The 18642-nt window shown below is 42.1% G+C and overlaps 1 protein-coding gene across 6 annotated transcripts in view; it reads left to right on the top strand.

Moving 5' to 3' along the window:
- The first annotated feature begins 3362 nt into the window (after window positions 1-3362).
- CCSER1 (coiled-coil serine rich protein 1) overlaps window positions 3363-18642 on the top strand; it is a 627487-nt gene continuing 612207 nt past the window's right edge. For 3 of the 6 annotated variants that reach the window (XM_032109386.1, XM_032109385.1, XM_032109388.1), the window contains exon 1: window positions 3363-3612. The gene's annotated coding sequence lies outside the window, so the exon portion shown is untranslated. The remainder of the gene's footprint in view (window positions 3613-18642) is intronic. The other 3 variants (XM_032109387.1, XM_032109390.1, XM_032109389.1) reach the window with 1 other exon arrangement.

Raw genomic sequence — 18642 nt, 5'->3', positions numbered from 1 at the left:
CAGGGGAAGGTCACTCGAATACCTCTTGCCCCAAAGGTGTAAGTGGGTATGATCATCTGCAATACAAAACCAATACATATTGATTAGCCTGACATTGCTTCACTGAACAGATGTCCCTTGAGAGTGGAAGCAATTTAGTATGGGAGGCCTCCTTTGTCCTCTCCCCTGATGGTAAGGTAAGCCAGGACCTGACCAGCGTGCTTCATGCTTTCTATGGTATGACAACACCCCTAATGCCAACCTGGCTCAAACAGTGCTGTAAGAGAAAACCCTTTAGTGAAGTCCATACATCCCCTGGACCTTCCAAGAAGCCTCAGCCTACCCCAGTGCCAAGGTGAGGTTGTTCTTGCAGCCTGTGGTCATGAGTCACTGCTTGGCATACTTAGCTGAACTCCAGAACTGGTTCCTTTCAGGGTCATAAAATGCTCTTACAAAACAGAAATTAATCTGTTTTACCCCACAAAGACTGTTTGTAGCCCTGGCCAGACCCAAAATCCATGCAGTTAGGCTCACTTAGGCAGACAACCACTGCATCTCTGGTAGATTGAATAAGGAAGACTAGTGCTTCTCTGTGCCCAAAGACTTCTCTCGAGAGTAATGAAATGCCTGTTTGGTGAAGGGCTGAGGCCTTGAAGGTTACACAGGGATGCATGCTCAACCCTGATGGACACAGCTATTGAAATCAATTTGGTCTCACGTCTCAGCTTCCCCTGTGCCTATGATGGATCCATATATGCGGAAACAAAACTAAGGGATGAAAGTGAAAAACATTCATCCCTCATTTTTTGGAAGAAGGTGGCATCAAGCATGGGGATAATGTGAAATCCTTGGTCAGGCAACAAGAAATAAATGCAGAGATAATACAAGAGCAGACAGATGATGCAAGTGAATCAGACATACCAGTTGTAGTGACTTTCATGACACGTATCTCAGTCAATGAGAATGTCTTGTTCCTGGTGAACCTGCACCTCTGAATCTGAAGTTTCTTTTTAAGACTTTGTTGTGCTAGCAAAACCTAATGAAGGTTTTCATGAAACACCCTGTCGTAGCCTCAAGGCGAGGCTTTCTGCTGAAGTCGCCAGGGCCACACCAGTAGGAAACCAGAGGGAAAAGAGACTCAGGTTATGTGTGCTTGGGCAGATCTGGGGTGTGGTGACCACAAGTGTTCTTCCTCTACTAATTCCCATAGCTATCTGCTGGGGCCTCAGTTAGCAAGCCTACTTCCAAACAGGCATTGCTCAATACTTAAGCTTATGACAATGTTTAGGCTTTTTTTTTGTCCCTCCAAATCTCTAGAATGCAGTTTAATGTTGGAAAAGGTGACATTGTTCCATATAACCTCTACCTGCTCTCTTGTTTGTCTGTCTGTGTTGCTGGGCTGATCAAAGCCTTGACAGCTTCACTGGAAGCATCACCTGTGAGAGTGTCTGAAGTTCTGGTTAATCACAGGGGCTTACCTTTCAGGGGATGGCAGTAAAGAGAGCTGATAGAAACCGGAGAGCCAGAGCTAACCATTAGGAGGTTCTGCAAATCTTCTGCTGAATACAAGGATGAAGGAGGGTGGGGAGATGTTGTTCAAAAATCATGCAAGACTCTTAGGAAAGAAGCCTGATTCAGCAAAACACAGATTCCTCTGCCTCTACGTTTAAGGCTGTCTCGTCTTAACAAAGTGGCTAAGCAGGCCCATAATTTTACTTATGACAAATACCCCCATCTTCATTGAGATGACTCATGCCCATGCAGTTGCTTATATACTTTGCAGGTTGTGAGCCACCTCTTAGTAAAGTGATCTCATTACTGCATGCTCTTGTTTGAAATTCCCAAATTGTGAAGGTAGGTACTTTGAATAATGAACACTCTTGGGGCTGTGTTACATGAGATCTTTTGCCTTTTAAATGCAGATGACAGGTTACTAAAAATGTTTCTCTCCATGGAGCATTTTTTGCAGTGCTGCATATGCCAAACTTTCCTTTGTGACTGTAAAATATTTTATCTGGTTTAGGTTTATTATCTGGCCCAAGAAGAAACAGAAATGCCTTCAGATTTGGTTATTACATTTCATTGAACAATCTTGTGGACACATTGAACAGATTGACAGTTATATTCAAACATAATTAGGTATGGTGAACTGACTTTGAAAGTTTACTTTTGTAAAGATGTATTTACTAGCATTCAGTTCCTTTCATACCAAGTATAACATTGACTTCTGCACTCTCACACAATTCTTATTCAGAATTTCAGTGGAATTTCATTGTTGCTGTTAAGTTGTAGCTGCATTTTGTTCAAATCTGTTTTACTCAAAATTCTTCAAAACTCTTTGACTCCATTCTGGATCTGCATTTTTCTGCATAAGCCTAACAGTTGAAATTTCTTTGGGTTCTTCAGTTGCAGAATTGGCACTGATGTTACAGAATGAACACACTTTATTCCTGTTCAGATTGAAGTCTGCAAAGTCAATGTGTTTCTTTAGTGACAGGAGTTGTATGTGTGTTATTCTTTGGTATGACAGGATAGGGCACATAGCTGCAGCCTGTCACTTTTGAGTCATCACTCACTTTACTCAAATGTTCTTAATGAGGCAGGGTAGTTCACTTTGGTGGGTGATACAGGAGGGATCCTGTATAAATTGGCAAGCATAAACAGGGTATGAAAACTTAGTCATATTCCTTAAGTATTAGTCACAGAGAACACAGTTATTTATCTGCTTTACCTAATCCTTCTGAATTGAAAAAGGAACTTAATTCGTTGCATCTGAACGCCATGTAATTGACCTCTGCCCTCACCCGATATTCCAGGGAAATCATTCCTGCTCCTACAGCGGTGCAGCCGAGACTTGTCTTAAAGACCTGCTTCTTAAACGTCGTTTCCTTGTTCCCTCCCCAGGACGAGAAATTCGCCGGGATGGCCATGCAGCAACTGGGAAATAACTACAAAACACATCTCTGAAAAAGAGGACGAGGAAGTGAAATCAGAGGGCTCCGCCGCCCTCCGGGAAAGGGAAAAAATACGTACAAATCCCTGAGCAGATGGTGAGTATAAACACACCGGAGCGGAGCTGAATTTCTCCCGGTGGGGAACTCGGACTTTCTCCTCTACGCTGCTCGCCTCTCGGCCGAGGAAGCCGGGGGGAAGCTCTCTGCCCGGGGACACACGGACACGGACAGACACATGGACAGACAGGGGACGCGCACACACAGCCGGCCCACCCGCACAGACGGGGACACGCTCATCATCCCTCGCACACGCAGAGACCGCGGCGGCCCCGCTCCGCGCCGCGGGGACCCGCGCCCCGCACCGGCACACGCGCGGAAGCGCCGCCCCGGACCGCCCCCGCATCCCTCCCTCCTCTCCTCCCGCCCTCCCTGCTCCCCGCCTGCCGCGCACATACACACACACACACGCACACACACTGGCCACAACATGACGGCTAGGCGGACAGACTGACAGACCGGGGCACCGCCGCTCCGCACGGGATTATTCTCCCCGCGCCGGGGCGACGCAGCGAACCGGCGACCCAGCGGGGCGGGGGCGGTGCCGCGCCGCGCTGCCAGGAGGGTCCCAGCCCCCGGCGGCAAAGGGCGAGCGCCTCGGGCGCTGGAGGAGCCCGGCCAGGTAACGCGTCCCTCCCGGGCGGTATCGCCGGGCAGAGCCGGGCCAGGCCGCGGCGCGCCGCCGCTTCCCCGGCGTGCGGGTGCCCCGGGGCGGCGGGGCCGCTTCGTCCCGCTCGGCAGGTGCCGAGGTGATGCGGCGGCTGTCGCCCCGGGGCGCGGGCGACCCCCCCCTGCCTTGGCCTCGCCTTCCCCGCCGGCGGGGCGGCGGCCGCCGGGCGCCCTGCGCCGACCCGCGGCGCTGCTGCGGCGGTGGGGGCGGCGGAGGATCGGGGCTGCCGGTGCCGCAGCTCCGCGCTGATCCCCGGCAGCCGCGCTCCGGTAGCGCCGGGGATTTGCGAGGGCGGGCGGGCGGCAAGGGGACAGTGGCACTGGCGTCTTTGTGGCGGGGCGGCCGGGGCTCGGCGCCCGCAGGTGTCACCCGGGGGCCGGCCCATCCCGGGGCAGAGGCAGCGCCGGCGGGGCCGCGGTGCTGCCGCGGTGGCCTGGGGGCGTCGCGGGCCCGGCCGGCGGGGGCAGCCGGGGCCGGGCGGCTGCACCTCGCCGGCGGTCTCCGGCCTCGCTGCTGCCGGTGGCGGAGAAGAAATCACATCCTTTTTTTGTTTATTTTTGGCGTTTCTTGTTTCCGTCTTTTCCCCCTTTCCCTCCCCCTGTGTGTGTTAGGCGATCTGCAGTTAACCTGTGAAAACGAGAAGAAGTGGTTTCAGAAATGTGAATGGGTAGGGCCGGGCCACTGGCGGTCATGTGTGACCTTTGCCGTGGATTTGGAGGCAAGGGCTGGAGGATGCTGCATGTGCTTTCCAAAATCGCATGGCAAGCTTAAAAAGTGGAGCAGATGGTGATGGTAGTGCTTGTTATGGAAGAGGTTCACGGAAATCCTGTATTTCCTCTAGACAGTTTTTGTGTTTTTTCTCCTTGTTAAAGAGGTTATCGTTGACTTTTGGCAAGGAAAAGAATGTTGCTGCAAGTTGTCTTGCAAAGGAACGGGGTTATTTTGCCTTTCTACAGAGAAGGGACCCCCCCCCCTCCGTCACAGTTTTGTGTGTCTGGATCTGTTTCTCCTTTGGGATTGACAGCACTAAGTGTCTTGGCATAGACAGAAGCTGCAGTATGCTTTATTTTCTTATTGCACACCTTTATAGTTGAATGTAACTAGAAAGGAGACTTGGAATACTCTCTTATCCCTCTCTATGCCAGATGTGTTTTTCTATCTAGTATATATTGTACTTGAAGCGTTAAAATCCCAGGGGGGCACGGAGGTGGGGATGTGAGGTGAGGTCTGCTAGTTACTTCAAACAATTCTCCCTGCTTGTACTTAAGAAGGAGAGAAAGGAACATGTTGTAAAAACAGGTGAGGAATATATAAAAGTGAAATATTAATGAACTGAAAAAGCTCAGACAGCAGAGACATTGTGCCTAATCATTCAGGACGGTTCATATCCTCTTTACAACTCTTCATTGTATGTGTGCCTGTACTACAAATGCAATTGGTATAAAGGATGGTAATGTTTGTATTTAGCTGGAAGTAGTAGTACATTTTGGGGTTTTTTTGTGTTAGTGACCATCTCTGGAGTAGCTTCTTTTAGCTGTGATTTTTGAGGCTGCTGTAAGAAAGGGAATTATTACAGAAACAGTAAAAAATATTTCAAGAATGTTTTCTTGGAAATGTAAATGGGAAGGGCTGACTCAGATCTGGAATAACCCAGAGGAATAACTAGTCTTGGAAAGTCCTCTTAGATACATCATGATGATAACTGGGGTATTATTAATCTCTTGCATCCCAGAGAGCAACATCCCATAAATAGGCAGCACTGTCTCAGGAGAAGGCAGTAACATGCAGCTGTCCAGGATCTGCTGAATGTGAGACATAGAAACAAGGGGTATTTTCTCCAAACAGAGGTTCGTTCCTTTACCTCTTTGAGTCTGGAGTGCAGTGGTCCCTGTAGTTTGATTAACCTCCCCAGTTTGGCGTGGAAGGAGATTAAGTGAAGCAGCTTTCTGCCACAGTTTGGTGAGGGAATTTAGTTCAGTGGGAAAGTTGTCTGTCAGCCCACAGGGTGAGGTCCTGTAATCCCTGGCAGGACTCTTTGGAGTAGCTGGTGGCTTGAGTAAGGCCTGCCTTCTGGAGAGCTCAGTGCAGGCCTGAGTAGGGCAATAGATAATGGGGAGCTGTACCAGAAGAATGACCTGGAATGGCACATAGGGCATATTCCACGTCTGCCTTATATGAGTTAGTGTTTGGTTTTTAAATACATTAGTCACAGAAGATGCTGAAAAAGTATCTTGTAGTCTCAGGTCTGTGTATGTGGTTGTGTGAGACCACGATCTCTTGTGCTGCGTAAGCTGTGTGTGGCTGGATTTCTCCTTTTTGATTAAAACCTAATGTTGCATGGAGCCTTTGAAGTTGACATTGAAGAAATTAGATTTGGCAGTGTTTTGGGGCTTTTCTTGCTAGAGTGTTTCATAAACCAAAAGAGAGATGTAGAGAAGTTGCTCCATTGGGAGAAATTCCCACTCTTCCATGAAAGTTCATTGAAGAAACTATGGCTTTGTTGGATTAGCCTACATATTTGATTGATACTAGTAAAGCATGACATGAAATAACATAACATTCATGTGTCAGTGAACGTATCAATGGAAAAGAAACCTTATAAATACGTAGTCAAATTAAATAGCTACCAGCTTGTTATGGTGAGGAACAGAACTATATTTTCTATCTTGTTACTCTGTTATAAGATTCAGTGCCTCAGGTCTTCCCCTTGAGAATAGTTTTGCTGCAGTTGGAGGGGCTCATCACCAGGTGGGAGGGAGGGAAACAAAAGGAAATACACAAATAATGGCTAGTAGGGGCTGGGTTTGTTTCCTGAGAAATGACTGCAGTTTCATCGGGTTTTGCTGTCAGTATTGCATTTATTTGGCAGTTTTCTGCAGTGACAGTAAACTGGGTTACCTTGATAAAGTAAATATGCTTTTGTATTAGATTTTAGCTATTGAGTGTACTGGACTTCAGCTGTTGAGTGTACTGGCTGTATGAGATGGCATGTAAAATACAGAACTTGCAGGCACCTAAAATGTGTATGGTCATTTGTACTGTAAGATTTAATGTGTATTCTCTGCTTCAGCAAGGGCTTGTAACTTTGAGAGTATGGGAGATGCAGCTGTATATTCTATAGGCATCAGTATTAAACCTCTATAGCTGTTTGCTAGTTAAATATGTGGTTACTTGTACTTACTGCTTCTTGACTTGTTCTCACTGCACTACATTGTGGAGTATGTTGCTTAGATAATACAAACTCCATGACTGAGGGGCTGTAGTATCATTCCTCTATTGTACAGCAGTGAAATAATAATAATACTTTCTATGAAGTCTACTGCCTTTGCCTGAAATGTGACTGTCCTGTAGAGGGAAAAGAAGATACAGGCAGGCAATAAGTCAAAGCAATGAAGTCCTGGATGTGAAAAAAGCAAGACTCTTATTAAATATGCGCTGTAGTCTTGTTGCGTGTGTTTTGTAATTCTGCACAAAAGGTAAAACACACTGTTGAGAGGGATTACCAGATCTGAATGATGATGGTTTTGTATCCAAACATTGTGTGTTGCCTATAGATGGTGCTATGTTTTTGCCCTGATTATTGCTATGAAGGCCCACGTGAATGTTGAGGTATAGACATGTAGTTCTTTTCCTTATACATGGGAAATTGAAGCAGTGGTGTGTGGAAGTCACACAGCTGATTTGTGATAAAGACAGTTGAATTGAAATATGCATCCCAAGTCCCACAGTCTTATCTTAATGGATTAACTGTGTTCATATAGTTTGTTTGATAACTTGGCATAGATGTGGAAACTTCCTACCGATCCAATTACAGGATTGTGTGTAAAGTTATGCAGCATTTTCTCAATAAACACTATTCTAAATTACTATCAGATGATTTTTTTCAGTCTAGGCAAAAAAGCTTTTCCTGGATTTCATTTTGTTAAGTTTGAGAGAAAGCAGTTTTGCAGTTGTAGAATGTAATGATGCTTTTACATTATTTAAGGAAATACCACTTAATTTTTTATAATGGTCTAGCATATCAGGAATTTGAGATCCAGCTCAGTGATGCTTCTGAGGATCACAGCTGTTTTCCAGTGTGAAGAACCAGTTGTGACAGACTGGTAGGAAGCTTTTAAAAACACTCTTTTATAAATTTTGGTAGTGCAAATCATTGTTTCTGAAAGTACATTGCTTTGTTCTAGTGCATATCCAGCTCTGACTTTTTTTTGCTTATTTCATGCTTGTTTTTGGGTCCCTTTACTGATCCTTGTTTGATGTGCCATCTTCATGGGATCTCTTAAAACCTTTTAATAGGAAAATAACAGCTCTAAGTGATCTAGTGATTTTGTATAGCACAGTGGGATTTAGATTTGGGTGAGAGTACAGAAGTATTCAACAGGTTTCTCATCTGTGTGTTGCTTGTGACATTGTCCAAACCTTGTCATTTACCTAAGATACAATGTAATCTGTTCAGATGTCACCTCTCAATGATGTTAACCTGTCACTGTCTGCCATGCCAGCCACAGCTCACACTGAGAGAAAGATGGAGTCTCCCAGTACAGCCAGAATGTTGTCAGAGGGGTGTGTTGTGCTCAGGTGGCAGTGCCAGTCTCTGCCCACTCTGCCAGTATACAAATACACCAGCAGTTTTTGCTTTGTATTTTGTCCTGTGTACTAGGCAGTAATTTCAAATTCTGTAGTGTCTTTTAGCTTTAATTTAATGCAGTGCCAGTTTGTGGGATTATATTTCAGAACCACCTTGGCTCATTTGTGTATTAATTTAAAGTGTTTTGTCTTCATTTTTTTACTATATGACTGGTGAGGAGAGAGGAGCAAAGTTTTGCCATCTATTCTTGAGGAAGTTTTGGCCAGTGGCAGAACTGCTACTGATTTGAATAGGAGCCTTGGTAATTGTTTTGACAGGTTTTATGACTTTAAAATATGCTGGCTAGATTCTTGATGACCAACTGAACATCATGTGGCACAAAGGCAGTGGAAATAGAGTCTTGCCAAAAATAGATTGCCTTTCATTTTTTTTTTCATTAGTTGTCACCATACTTATTACTTCATTCTGGGCAAGAATATTTATTTTGTTGTTAACACAGAAGCTTTAAATGAGAATGTAGTGAATATACTGAAAGGATGAAAGTGCTAACAAGCTAAGTTCATTTGGAGTATTCAGAAATATTAATAAACTGCCTTGGAAAGGAAATTCTCCAATAATATATTCATGTTTTTTTTCTCTTGATTTTGCTGAAGGAGGTGAGTGGCAGAAAGTGGCAATAGGAAAAATGATGTGGCTTTCTCCACATTTATTTCAAGTAAAGCGATGCTGCAAGATGATGTACATTCTTTCACATTCATTGAGACCTCAGATACCTTGAGTGCAGATCATGCCTTCAGCTGTGAGTGTAAGGTATCAATTAAAGTGACATGTTAAGCTTTTAATATCTCTTGATACTTAAACCAAGTATGTTTTAAGTTGGGCCACACAGCATCTGCAGGAAATGGGGTGTCCAAGTTGATATCATGTAGCATATTTTAGTTGCAATTTGCATGTAGAAGCAGAAACATTGTGGTATAATAGAATCATAGTCTCATTAAGGTTGCAAATCCAACCTTTTATTGACTACCACTATGTCCACTAAACCTTATCACAAAGTGCCATCTCTCTTTTTTTAATTCTTCCGGGGACTGTGACTCCACCACTTTCCCAGGCAGACTGTTCCAGTGCTTAACCACTTTTCCAGTGAAGAAGTTTTCCCTTATATCTAGTCTGAACTTCCCTTGGTGCAACTTCAGGCTGTCTCCCTTTGTGCTGTTGCCAGTTGCCTCGGAGAAGAGGCTGACCCACAGCCTTGGGGTGCCTCAGCCACAGCCTCCTTTCAGATAGTTGTGGAGAGTGATGAGGTCTCTCTTGAGATTCATCTTCTTCAGCCAAAAAACCCCAGTATCCTCAGCTTCTCCTCACAGGGTTTGTGTTCCAGACCCTTTACTTGTTGCAAAACTACTTGGCTGTTTGTAAAACAACCCACCCAGCATGTGAAGGCACACATGCATGTCTTCCAGAGGCAGCCTTTGAAGGCATTCCAGTTGATTTCTTCTGTTAGAGGTTAATAAGCTGTCAGGGATTCTGGGCTGGGAGAGCCTCGTAGGTATCTCCTATCTGGTTTTGCTGTTTCCCAATGTAAGAGTAGATGTGGTATAAGGAAGGTGATAGCAGGCTCTGCCATCTCTATGAATAGCAAAATAGAGTGGTTTTGTTTTATGTGAATTTAAATTTTGAATTACGTGAATATGTAGTGTCTTGTAGCTGCAGTTAGTACTGAGGTTATATTGTGAGTAGGAGACTCAAGCATCCTAATTTTTTACGGTTTTGAACACATTTTTTCAATGTAGTGGCTGTGAGCTCAGAGAGAAATGTTTGCCCTATAGCCCAGTGGCAAAACTGCTACTGGTTTTAATGAAGCCTTGATTATATCCTTAAATAATATTTTAGTGCCTTGATGATACCCTTAAATAATATTTTAATATGTCAGTTTGCTTTGTGCAACATTTCTTTTTTTTCAGGGACTGATTTTCAAAAGTTACTGAGCTTTTACTGTTTTGATGGTTTTTGTTACATTATTAAATTCTTCATACTCCTAAAAAGTAGGTTATAAGAATGTTTCTTACAATAAGTAAGTCCAAAAGAGTAGGAATTTTAGAATGTTAAGACTGCAAATACAGTTGATATGAATGAGTTCTGTGTGTCTGAAAGGAAACTCCTTTGTATGTGTAGGTACCTATTCTATACTAATGGTGATTATGCAAGGGCACAACACAAGGCATTTAGAGATTTTATGAACTCTAGCTGGAGCAGAGATTCAAAAGACCAGGGTAGTTAAAATGATTACCTAGATTTAAACTTTTCAGAAATAGATGAATAATGGGAAAGTAGAAGGAAAAATATAAGATTTGGGAAAACTGTTTCAAAATAATATTGAGTGGAGAGTTGTGGAAAACATGCATACAGAGTAGAAGAGGAGGAAATAAAAGAAATATAAAGAAATTAGTCTGTCAGGTGGTAAGAGCTGACACCACAAATGCCTTCTTTTTATCTGCTAATCTTTATTTTATGGCTAGCAAACTCTGGGGCATTTGCTGAGACAGGGAAGAAAAAGACACAGGAGAGGTGGTAGGGAATGAAGGGAAAATCAGCGGTTCTGTTCTCCCAGATCTCTGCCTTTGTTCTACCACAACAAGGCTGTTAGTAGAAATTTAGGGATTTAGTCACATGAGCCACAAGATAATCTCTATTCTCTTTAAACCCTCATCCCAACATCCTGATCTTGGTCAATTATGTGTTTGGTGTCTGTCTGTGGCAGCATCTCAGCAGATTTCACACCAGTCTTTACTACTTGCTCATGGCCCTTAATAAGAGAGTAATGTACAATTGTCTGTTAATGATAGGTTTTGTTACAGATTAATCTTTTAACAGGCAGAAATCAGAACCAGAAGCTACAAGGCTGTTTTACACTGTCAGATCTGCAGCTCTGCAACACCTGTGTCTATTTTTAGTCGTTAGTTTTGCTAGTTAGTTCTTTTCATTGAGTATTCGGCATGAGCTAAGAACATGCAAATAGCCACCTCGGGTGGCTTAGCCAAGGGCCTAATAATTTATGCATCTGATTCCTCTTTGTCAAGAGACGCAGATCATTTTTACCTGTAATAGTTTCAATTTAAGAGAGCTAGCAGGTGAAGAAGACTGGGATGTTAATATGACTTGAATGAAGTGTTTAGCTAACCCAGTCTGTGAGTTGCTTACAGGGATACGTAATATTCCGAGACACTGTGGGAATAAATTTTCTGGGGTAAATACTGCATACGCGTGTGTGTGTGTGTATATAAAAGACAAATGTTTTCAGTGGAAGAAGGTAAGCAATGGTGGTTTTGGTTGAAAGCTACATGGTTTTAATGTGAAATAGTGAATGGTTCAAAAAAAAGGGTTTCTTTCCTTTTCTTGCTTTAGTGGCAGTAACGTTGAAACAGAAATACGCTCTCAGATCTCCAAGCAGTTAATAATTGGGGCTGGGAGCAGGCAGAAAATAACAAAAGCAAAAAAAAAATACTACTTTTCCTGGTTTAAAAGAATTTATTTTGTTGTGGGCAAGATGCTTCTGAAAGCTATATATTGCAATGCACATATCATTTGTAGCCTTGGTTTGGGAGGGCCTTAGGATGATACTGTTTATTGAAAAAGGTGAGCAAGAAGTTACTGGTGGAAAAGGGTGTGAGAATTTTAGGTTTTTGTCTACTTTCTCATGCTTTCATTTGAATTTTACTGGGATCTTGCATTGTAGATGTTTTCATTGTGATTCTGTATGCTTTGAAAATGGTTAAGGGGGGAAAATGTATCTATAAAGAAGCAATTCTACTCGCATTAATGATTCTTATAGTTTGCATAGGACAATGCATGTGACTTCCAAAATGTTGAAGTTGAACACCACAGAAGCCATAAAACACTTACACAGCACTGTATCTTCTGCAGCATTTTCTAAATACAGACTAAATCCTTGTCATGAAGAGTTTGTATAGTTAAAACAAAACAAGACTTGATGTGACACAGAACAGCTTGAGAGGCATGAGAGCTGTAGGTGAGGAACTGTGAGAAATTGAACAACTGTTTCAAGTGAAGGATCGAGAGGATGGTGAAGATGCCCACCCCCTTCAGTTGGAAAAAAAAAAAAAGGTAGTTTGAACTCCTTTTGTTGCCTAGTTTTTTGTTAGTAGGTTTTTAGAAACCACTATTTCTTTCTAATTTAAATAGTGAAAACAGTAACTATATGAAATCTGTAGAGGTTTTTTCTTAGTAATAAATAAGAAAGGAATTTAAAGCTGTTCTCAAATGCACATTTGTGGGTCTAGATCCTCAGCTAGTGTTATAGCACTGCTACCTTCAATGGAGCCCAACACACCTATTGCTTGTAGCTCCTGTTTCTTAGGCTGAGCAGTGGCTGCTGATGGCTGAATGAAAGAAGGATGGAGTAGGCAGAAAATGCAATAGCTTTTGATCTACAGTGCCTCTAGCACCCCTCCCTTGGGATGTTGTTTGTTCTTCTCTTGAAACTGGTTTACTCTCCTAGAAGTTAAAAATGAACCTTGCAAACATTTGGTAAATTATGCTGCTTGGACAAAAAATGAAAACACATTACAGGTAAGTTACAACTTACCCTGATTTTCTATGGAAACAATACTTGCTTATCCTACCGTCGAAGATCCTACTGTACAAGCTGCACCAGAAGTTTTTGAACTTCTTGATTGCTTTCAGAGATATTTGACAAAAGAATGGAAGCCTTAAAAATTAGTTAAAGTTTTATTAAGTTTTGAGAAATTGGAGGAGAGAGCGACACTCATGTAAATTCTCTGGCTGAGAGAAAGGCTGTACGGTGACCTCATTTTATGATCAGTATCAAAGAGTCCACCTAGGAGAGGAGTCTTGTACGTGTCCTAGCTGCTCAGAGCTTCTTAGACATTGAAATGAACCAACCACGACATGCAAATGTGTAGGTAACTAGGCCTTGTTAGATCTGGCATTCATAATGGTATATGAGGAAAAAAAACCTGAGTGCTTTTCTTAAGTTGTTGTTTGTTTGGGGCTTGGGGTTTTCTTTTTTTAATGGTCTCTTCCTCCCTCCCCCTAGGTTATTTTTATATCAGCTTTTTTTGAAAGCGTGGGGTGGAGCACTCCTTCAGGGTGTTGGACTGACCCTGCCTGATGAGAATTGATTTGTTTAAGCCCTTATGCTGTATCCATTTACAACACCTGAAGATTTGCTTCTCTTTTGTGTTTGTTACTTACGTACCTGAAGTGCTCAAGGAAGCATGTTGCAGGCTTGAACCTTTTATTTAACTCAGCTTTTGACTAGGAAGATAGCAGGTATTGTGTTTTTTTAATTGGTCTGGTCACATTGACACTGAGCACATCTATCAGCAGCAGCAAAGAAGGCCAGACTTCTTTTTGTTCCACGGTGTCAGAAAAGAATGGAAAGCCCAAACAAACCCTGCTGTGAAGAAAGTGCAGATGAATTGGTTTTGCTTTGAACTAACCTGAGTCCTTGGAAGAATAGAAGCTGTGCCTACTTAGTGAGGTGTGTATTGGCTGGCTGGCCATAGTAATAACTGAGGGAAAGATCTGAGCTACAGATATTCCGCTGAAGATGGGAAACTAGTAATTTATGCTCTGTTGCCATTCAGCTTCTCTCTGGTACTTCTGGTTTAAGAAGGTGTGTTAAAAATAGAGAAGTAGGAGAAAAATTCAGAGGCATCTGTTTTTCTGTGCAATAGCAAAACACTTAGTAATTAGTAGTGAATGCAAAATCCAAATGTTTGTATTCAAATAGAGTGCATAACTACCAAAGCATTTTAAGTGGTTTGTTGCTCTCGTAGAAAATGAGCTTAGAAATAAAGCAAGGGAGTCTCTGTGTCAAGTGAAACTTAATGGAACGTTATGTTTCAGTACTTCAGTCTTTATGCTAAGATTTGGAAAGCTTATTACTTTTCTCCACTGTACCTGAGCACAAATTATGGTGAAGAACATAGAGAAAAAAAGTTGAATAGAGTGGCTATGAAAAATAACGATGTTGTGTAAGTGTTTGGCACAGTAGCAACATCCAAACCCTCCTCATGTGTATGTTTATTTTGGAAAACAGTTTGGGCAGGGCAGTACTGTGATTATTCAAGTCATGTTTGGATATAAAATGAGCTTGGTTTGCTCTGTCAGGCAGTTGTCTCTGCGTTCCAGTGAAAAACATTTGCTGAGCTTGTGTGCAAAAAATGCACCTGTTTATTGGAATGACAATTTCAGCTGAGGTAAACTGGTATGCAGGGTACAGCAAAGTGACTCAAGGGTGAGCCATCCTTTTTTAAGCTGGGATTCTTCCTTTGGCACTGTGACAGTTTTGCCTTTGCTCATGTTAGTTGTGCTTCAGTCAGTGCTGGTTGTACTTCAGCTGAGCTCTGGTTACTGTATGTGTGTGTTAGAAAGACCTTTTGTAATTTATCTATTATGAATGATGGTTATTGAGGAAAGTTATTTCATGGGCTACTTTATTATCTTGAATACAGCAGCTTGTAATACTTAGGGGTTTACCAGAGGGATTTAATGAATCTGTGACAATAGAAACAATTACAGGGGTGGTAGAAAGAATCCTTGAATGTATTATTTTTATTTCCCTGGAGTTAATCTTCACATATCAAAGTAAATTAACCAGAATATGCTCCGTGGATGTTTACTGGATTCCCAAGTCAAAAGCTATTATGAACAAAATGTGATTCTCTTTGTTCCCTGTCCTACAATCCTTTCTCAAAGTATGCTCCTAGTGAAGTCAATATAAGTGGACAGAGTAATACTCTGCATACATTCGTGGTATTAAGGGAAAGACACTGGGATATGTAGAGGGACTGAGATATGTACTGGGATATGCAGAGATAAAATTGTTTCAGGAGATATTTTTGCTTTTCTTCCTGAATCTTCGGCTCCTGCCACCCTCTCAGCCTCCATCCACCTGGCTGGTGTCACGAATCTTCATGCTCTTTGTTATCCCAAGCATTGGCAGTTCACGGCCTCTTGTCCGGGTTTCCATCCAGAGCTCAATCTGCATTTCAATCTGCAGCTTGCATGCTGAGCTACCTGCACTGGCTGTTTTCCTCAACACTACAATAGAGTTTTTGCATGCCTCACTTTGTCCATTAAATGCCCTGAGGGATTGCCAACGGAGTGGCATTTACTGAAGAGGTCAGGTTTGATGGAAACTGAAATCATAACCTGGCTGGAGATGAAACAGAATATATTTTGTGTTTATTTGCTTAGGAGTAGATACATGCAGAGATGAATGTCAGTGTAATCCTCAAACTGTTTACTATGTTGTGCTAATCTCTACAACTACATCTGATTACAAAAGAAAAAAAGGCCACTGGTAGGCTTTAAAAGTTTCTGCCATCTGTCCTGGTGCTTATCCTTCGCTCACCGTAAGGATGTATTGTGAGAGCCTCCCCGTGTATTGCAGCCTCTTAGGCTGCTTTTACCTTCTGTCTCTCTTTTGGACTCTGTTCAAATGGAGCAGCATGTGGATCTTCTGTTTTACCAGAACAATGGAGATCCTCATATCCTATGCTTCAGTTGCTTAACCTAGCAGCTTGGCATTTGGGACCTTCTTTTTATTGTGTAGCTCTTCACAACAGCTTGCAGTGGAGCTATCACAAGGAAGAGATCTTCTAGGTCTGTTCTAGCAGGAGGAATGGTGTGCTTTCCTGCTCCTTCATCCTTGGCATTTTAGTGCTCGTGGAATGGTTTCACCCTGCGTACCCTTGTTAGCTGAGTGCATCTGCAGATCCCCACCACGTAAATGACTGTACCCTTTGGGTGTGCTCTGGGTCAGGCTCATCCTTTGTCCTCATCTGACACTCACTGTTTCTGTCTGTTGGGGAGATCTGCCTAGATTTGAAACCACAGAAGGAGGGGGATAGCCTATACTTCTAGCAGGACGGTGGCTTTCCTGCAGCTCCTGGGCTGCTTTCTGGTGTGCATGAGTTAGTGTAGTTGAAAGGAATATGATTACCTGTGATTGTGAGGAGGAACAGACTGATGTCTTTGGGAGAGCTGAGGAAGGTGCACAATTTACAGCAATGTTGTTCATGCTGAAGTACTTCATTCATCTAAATCACATTTTGTCCATGTACTAAGTAATAGTATGTTATTAAAGCTAGTAAAAACCACCATGGCTTTTGAGAAAATATTACCATTACTGAAAAGCTGGGTTAAGCTCTCCCTAAATCCAAAAGTAGTTCAGGCTGTTAATGGGTTTCAGGACTCTTCCCTAGAAAGCGCAGACCAGGCAAGTAATGGAGATCAAGAAAATAATATACAGATACCAAATCTGAGAGCTAATCCTTGTGTTTTTAAATATTCAATGAATAATTTAACAAAATATTTTAAATATTTAAAGTGTATTTAAAGCACCGTTTCAGCAATTCCTGCATCTTTGGAATTTTCTTTCTAATCATCTTGGTTCATGATAGAGGTTTCAGGTATGCTGTTATTTCCACCCCTTAGGTTATAATGAAATGAAGTATTAGTTCAAGATATGAAATTGTGGATGTCACTGCTTGGGCACAGTTAGGCATAGATACTTAAAATATTTTAATTTTATGGTGGAAATCCCTTATAATAAAGTCGTGGTTTTCAGAAGAAAGGCTGGACTTAATTGGAGTTATTCACACAACTTGATAGGAGGAAAGAGTGCTCTTAAAAAATACAATAATCAAGTTTTAAAGATTTTTTGCTTAAAAAATTCTTGCCTCCACAATGTATATATTCTCTTGATCAGTTGCAGTGTGAAAAATGGTATTGGTAAGGTTTTTTAATGCTTAGTATATATTGTCTTTGTTTATTGTTTGTCACTGGCTGTGGCAAATGAAAGTAGCTGCAGGCAGTATAAAACAAATACATTTAACATGCTCTTCAAGCAGTGAGTATGTAAACTTGAACCTTCATGCCAAAGTCTGCGTTGATGATTTAAAGTTAAAAGCCTGTATATGTTCTAAAGGGAATTCAGGACAAGTTGATGGAAGTGATGTCCAATGAGTGTTACCAAGCATGCAGAAAGTCTGGTATGACAATGGTAGGAAGAATATTAGGGGTGGGGGAGGGTGGTATCTTGCATTCTTCCTGAGCATAACATTTTGCATGTGCATGAGGTGGGCGTGTGGCCTGGCTGCATGGTAGAAATGGCTGCATCAGATCCAAGTTCTGCATTCACAAAGCATCCTCAGAAGTGTTTAAAATTGTAGAAATTAAGAACTGAAAGTCTCAGTGAGGACTGGTAATGTCTGCAGTGCCCAAGGTAATGCAAATTGCATGAGCTGACAATCTTATTCTGTGAGCTCAGGGAATGCTGCTGATCTTCTTTTTGTTTTTTGAACTTTGATAATCCACTGTCCCACGTGGCTAAACAACGGAGAGAGATCTTGTTTTCTACGTATCTAATGTTGGCAGCAATTTCTTGGCAGCTGAATTAATTTCAGGTTCTGCAACATGACTTCAGATTAACATTAGATTTCAGCCTCTCAACTCTATTCACAGGAAGAAAAAATCCTCTCTAGAGGTATTTGTGTTTTACATCTGATCTCCCCTATTTTCTTATATAGCATGTCACAGTTTGACCCTTTAATAGATAGAGGTGTGAAAAGCACTGTGGTCATGACTAGCAGCGCTTCTTTTCAAAAATCAGTTCTTAAACTTTGAGATTCTACATGAACAAAAAGGTTGTTGGTGTATACATAATAAGAGGAATTCAATTTCAGAGTGATCTATGCTGCATAATAAGATGAACTCACTTGTACAGAGTTCATTTTAATAAGTTGAATGAAACATTGCACGAATAAGAAGCAAAGATTTAGGTGTCCCTTAAACTACATTAGAAAAACAGTGACTCACTGAAGTAGTGGGTAACCAATCCCCATGTCATACAGGGGGTGAGGCTACAGTGTGTCCCTGCAGGGGGGAGTACCGAGCAGAAATAAAGAAGGTGTTTTTTGTTCTGTATATTTTGTTAGTGAGGCTTGCTGGAACAAGTCAGTTTGGTGTCTTATATTGAAAAATAGGATGTCCTCTTGTGGAGGGTTTAAAGAAAATGAGGGAAGCTTATTCAAAAGTCAGAAAATGTTTTACCCTGAGAAGTTAAAAAAGGTCTGCTTGTTTGATTTAACAGGAAAAAAAAAAAAAAGGAACTTAATGAATACAAGAATGGAAGTGCAAGTGTAGGTGAGAGAAAGGCTCTTGAAAGAGAGTGGTGTTTAGTAGCTGGAAGTACAAAAGGTATTTCTATAAAACCTGTAATCTGAATATGAAGGAACTAATGTGTGTAGACTGTTATATAGGAGGTTGGCAGCAGTGCTCATCTTGGTTACTCCATCCCTAAACTGTGAGAATAATAGAACTATTCCTGGAATGCACACAAT

Source organism: Corvus moneduloides, chromosome 5 (assembly GCF_009650955.1).
Source record: "Corvus moneduloides isolate bCorMon1 chromosome 5, bCorMon1.pri, whole genome shotgun sequence".
NCBI classification, from domain to species: Eukaryota; Metazoa; Chordata; class Aves; order Passeriformes; family Corvidae; genus Corvus; species Corvus moneduloides.
This window is presented reverse-complemented; position numbering and strand designations above follow the sequence as displayed.